This window comes from Salvelinus sp. IW2-2015, linkage group LG5 (assembly GCF_002910315.2).
Source record: "Salvelinus sp. IW2-2015 linkage group LG5, ASM291031v2, whole genome shotgun sequence".
In the NCBI taxonomy this organism is placed as follows: Eukaryota; Metazoa; Chordata; class Actinopteri; order Salmoniformes; family Salmonidae; genus Salvelinus; species Salvelinus sp. IW2-2015.
This window is the reverse complement of record NC_036844.1, coordinates 28,469,241-28,474,588: the sequence shown is the minus strand read 5'-3', so window position 1 is coordinate 28,474,588 and position 5,348 is coordinate 28,469,241. Positions and strand designations below refer to the sequence as shown.

The following is a 5,348-nucleotide window of genomic DNA, read 5'->3' as shown; positions in this document are numbered from 1 at the left end:
CTACACCATTGATTGAGAGGAGGACTAAGTTTTTAATTCGGTTCATAAGTTACTGGGAAATCTTCTAGTCGCTGACAGCTGGCTGTATTAATTGAAATGTAGTTTAGAGTGTTTTGTATGAAGATGTAATTACGATCAGGTACCTCATTGCTGCGGTTTTGCCGCCTCAATACCGTAGCCTTCAAAACTAGAGCATCTGAGCACCCTGTGTCTTTAATTAAATCCCATCCGCTTCCACCCACCAGAGCAATCAAATTTAGTAAATTAAACAATTTAAAAGTTTAAAGGACACACCTAATGTCGTATACAGCCTTCCATGTACCCGCCCTCCCATGATAACCCTGAATTAGTTGGACTTACACCGACGCCACTCTTGGTCCTTCTCGGCCACGACTTAACTCAAGCCAAGGTTCTTCGTTTCAGGCTGTAGACGTGTGCCATGTCACATAGAGTGGGCCCCACTTTACCCCTCCTAGACGACACCACTGCGCATGAGGCGGCCTACAGCGTTCTTCTATGGCCCCCTGGTCCAGATGAGGGGTCAGACAGACCTAGCACCATCAATAAGCGGCCCTATAAGCATAAAAAGGTTAACGCCTGGTGTTGTTCCTAAGCATCATCAAAAGCCGCACGCAAGGTCCAGTCAACCGAGTGTGGTCACGGACTCAAGTATGTTGGTGACGCTGGCGAGACTCTGCACTCCTAATGCAATGTCGTCATAATGGTACACCAAGCTAGATGAAATTTTAATTCACACCACTTCACCTGCCATAACCTGGCTAAGAGCTTAAATAAGTCCTATTCCACATGAAGCTTACTTATTTCTTACTGAGCGGCTTACGCGTGGCCTTTCTAACAGCAATGTGAGACTAAGATCCATAACCTCTACAATAAAGTTACCAACCACACTAATCCTTTCCTAGACCATGGTTAGTACATTTTCTAGCAACATCCGCTAACCATCACCAACACCAACAATGCAAACTTCACGGAAACTTAAGCTACAACCCATAGCCATATGGTACAAATTCTGTCTACATTCTTTAAACGCTACTAGTCCTTATTCCCATAACCATTATTTATTTATCATAAGTCATGGCTTATCTGAATTGTAACTCTTACCTAATCCAATTTTCTCAGCTAAAAACGTCAAACTCCACCTTTTCAACGAAAAAAAAAATATGCGCCATACTAATGATTTTTAAGACCAAGGTATCTGTTCTGGATAACTACAAATATTGGAAATAGTAAGCTAAATCAAAGTGAACTTTTATTGATCCCCCAACCTATTGCTTACCATTATATAAGTCCAACTTGCCCTGTTTGAATGGTATGTATAATGGTCCGTCTTCAATTTGTAGTTTGATAGATGTCCCGTGGAGAGTGTGATCAATCTTTGCTAGCCTTTGTCAAATTGAGGCTGATATCATATTCCATGTTGTACATTAACGTATATCGTTGCAGATAGGTGGAAGTGTAATCGGTCTTGAGTATATGTTTGTATGGGCGATCCCTAAGGAAGATCCGCGAGTCGCCCGTCTCCTTTCTGCCTTTCCCATTCTGCGCCCTTCCATGTATTCATAATATTCCTCTTCCTTTATCACCCCCTACGTTTCTTTGTTTTAGTTTTGTATACATGATGTGAGGTTTTTATTTTATTTTAGTCAATAAACTGATTCAAGATTTTATTATCTTACCCTCTGAAATGGAAAACACTAGAGAAGCGAGTCTTTTGTCTTATTTTAGTTTTAACATCTCTAATAATATGACATTCACTGAATGCCAATATTACGTTGCCCCAGTTAAATAGTCCCCGTATTTCCTATATAAAATTACAACAAAATATCAACTCAAACTAACACACAGCATCGTTCATCTATAGGAGCGTATTGCCCCTCCCACCAGTCCGACCCCTGCCCCGACGAAACATTTTTAGTTAAAATTTAAATTAATTCCATTCTAGCCTAGCCCCCCCTCCAAGTAACCCACCCCTCTTAATGCACCTCCAGACCCCAAGAAAATTAGCTCCCATCGCATGTTATATAAGATAAGTAAAACCAAAATGGACTACTCTGGAAGTAATAAACCCCAGACCAAACAACCCCAGCTCGCTCGGCAATAACAAATAAAGCCCAAAGAACGAGATCCCAAGGAGAAAGGTTACTACCCTAAAAAATTCCAAACAAGTCCAAGCGCCAAACTGTTATTGTTTTGGAAGTGCATTGTCCTGGTCATCACTATATTTTACATATGTGTCGTTGTCCCTTGTATTGTATCTGTAAATTTTAATGACGAAATTATGGACAACAGCATGAGTAATGGCGCCTCTTCATGTGTGCAGTGTGTCCAGTGGTGAGTTCCACTGTATTGCATGTCTCCAATCATTACACACATCTGGTTCCAACAATCCTGAAGCCCTTCAACGGCCCCACTCCAAGTCTAATTTAGCTGTAAACCAACTTAGCCGCGCGCCTCATCCCACATAGTGTTCAAATTCTAACAACGTAGTGTTGTCTATTTTTCCTTTTAATTTTAGTAGTTATAGAGTCAACTTATTGTATGAATTATTGCACTTGAACTTCAAGCTCATATCGCATCCATTCTCCCACTGAGCACCCCTAATCAAAGCCAGAAACCTCCACTGGCCCACACTTGTCTCCCCTCAATTCCCATCTACCTCCCCAATATCCCCTACTCAGACCTTCCCCTATCTCAGATTGAGCAGACCTTCCCGTACAATTCTGATAACTCCATGAAAGACATAACTCTACCATTCCAATTTACAATATAATTTAAGAACAAAATACCCTTCCCATAAATAGAGGTATTTTGTCAACCAGCACATTTGAGTTCAGCCATAATATTTGTTGTAATATTTGTTCTATCTATTCAGGGGGAGGAAATTGAAATTGTAGCCAGCTCTGCAATGCTTGTTTAAGAGAGATACTTTGAAAAAAGTATCATTTTCAATTAATCGAAAATGAGACATGGCAATCTGCACAAAGGCCATTTTTAAACAATGGATGAGCTTTTCTTAGTAATCTACTTGAGAACTATTTAGGATTCAAGTAAAACTTTTGAATAAGTGAAGCTTTGAGAGAGAGGTTTAGTGCTTTTATATTTAATAATCTCAACCCACCCAATTCATATTCATTATATAGATAAGTACGCTTTATTTTGTCTGGTTTAGCGTCCCAGATAAAGCAACATATTTTTTGCTTATATGATTTGAAAAACAAAGCATCAGGAGTAGGCAGCGCCATAAGTAAGTGAGTAAACTGAGATATGACTAAGGAGTTAAATCAGGGCAATTTTCCATAAATAGACAGGTATTTACCTCTTCATGGTTGCAGGATCTTGTCTACAAGTTTTCTATTGAAATTCATTGTGGAGAGCTTATTTATATATTTTGTGATATGACTACCAAGTATGGCTACTTCACCGGCAGCCCATTTTATAGGTAAACTGCTGGGTAATGTAAAAGTTGTGCTTTTTAAAGATCCAATACATAATATTGTACAGTTATCATAATTAGGTTTTTAGTCCAGAGAGTCCATAAAAGTTATCTAGATCTTCAATGAGACATTGCAGGGATCTAGCTTGCAGACTTAATATAAAACTTGGGTCATCTGCATACATGGACACCTTTGTTATTAAGCCTTTGATTTCTAATCCTCTAATGTTGTTATTGGATCTGATTTTAATAGATAGCATTTCGATGGCCATAATGAATAGATATGGTGACAGCGGACACCCTTGTTAAACTCCACTTAGCAATTCAAAATCAAATCAAATTTTATTGGTCACATACACATGGTTAGCAGATGTTAATGCGAGTGTAGCAAAATGCTTGTGCTTCTAGTTCCGACCATCCAGTAATATCTAACAAGTAATCTAACAATAACTACCTTATACACACAAATGTAAAGGAGTGAATAAGAATATGTACATATAAATATATGGATGAGCGATGGCTGAACGGCATAGGTAGGATGCAGTAGATGGCATAGAGTGCAGTATATACATATGAGATGAAAGTGGCATTGTTTAAAGTGACTAGTGATACATTTATTACATCCAATTCAAAACTCTGAGAAGTAGGCGTTATTTACTATTTAACAGCTGGGGTTGCTATATATTACTTTTATCCATTTTATAAGAGAATCACCGAAATTGAAAAAAATCCAGGCATTTATAAATAAAATCCAGTCTTACTTTATCAAATGCCTTTTCAAAATCCGCTATAAATACCAGGCCTGGCTTCTTAGATGTTTCATGATGTTATATTATTCATAGTCGTTGTCGTATATTATCTCCAATGTATCGTCCATGTAAAAAAAACCTGTCTGATCAGGATGAACAATACCTGGTAAAACCCTTTTAATTCTGAGTGCTATGCATTTTGCTATTATTGTTGCATCACAACATTGAAGTGTAAGGGGCCTCCAGTTTTTTAAATAGACTGGGTCTTTATATTTGCCATCTTGGTCTTGTTTTAATAATAGTGAAATCAGACCTTCCTGCTGAGTACCTGACAGACTACCATTTCTATAGGAGTAGTTAAAACAATCTAACAATGGAGCTTTTAGTATATCAAAAAAGCCTTGATATACCTCTACCAGTATGCCATCAAGCCCTGGGGTTTTTCCAGACTGAAAGGTTTTAATAGCCTCAAAAAGTTCTTCCTCTGTAATTTGGCCTTCGCACTGATCTTTCTGTACATTTGTTAATTTTCCATTTTTTGTATTATTTGGAAAGAATTCTTCAATCAGTGGAAGAGGATGAGATGGAAAAGAGAACAACTGCTTAAAATATTTAGCTTCCTCTTTGAAAATATCATTTGGAGAATGAGAATCATAGATGACTCCGTCTTCAGTAACGAGTTTCTGCTAATTATTTTTGTTAGTGTTCCTGTGTTGGAGGTTCAGGAAGTAATTTGTGCATTTTTCTCCATATTCCATCCAGTTTGTTATATTTTTTTAATAGATTACATTAGATTGTTCTTGAATAAGTTCTTCAAGTTATAATTTTTTCCCCTTTAATTTATTTTGTAACTCTGTAGCAGCCTTTCTTAAAGTATGGGTCGCGACCCTGCACTCTCTGTTCAGTGCACTCTCTGCTTAGCAACGGTGTCTCTACTCTCTGTTCAGTGCACTCTCTGCTTAGCAGCGGTGTCTCTACTCTCTGTTCAGTGCTCTCTGCTTAGCAGCGGTGTCTCTACTCTCTGTTCAGTGCGCTCTCTGCTTAGCAGCGGTGTCTCTACTCAGTGCGCTCTCTGCTTAGCAGCGGTGTCTCTACTCTCTGTTCAGTGCGCTCTCTGCTTAGCAGCGGTGTCTCTACTCTCTGTT

The 5,348-nt window shown here is 38.6% G+C and overlaps 1 protein-coding gene across 1 annotated transcript in view; it reads right to left on the bottom strand.

Annotated features, from left to right (window-relative positions):
* The window catches only part of LOC111964205 (ribosomal protein S6 kinase alpha-4), a 27,764-nt gene that overhangs the window by 15,337 nt on the left and 7,079 nt on the right, over positions 1 to 5,348 (bottom strand). The window lies entirely within an intron of this gene.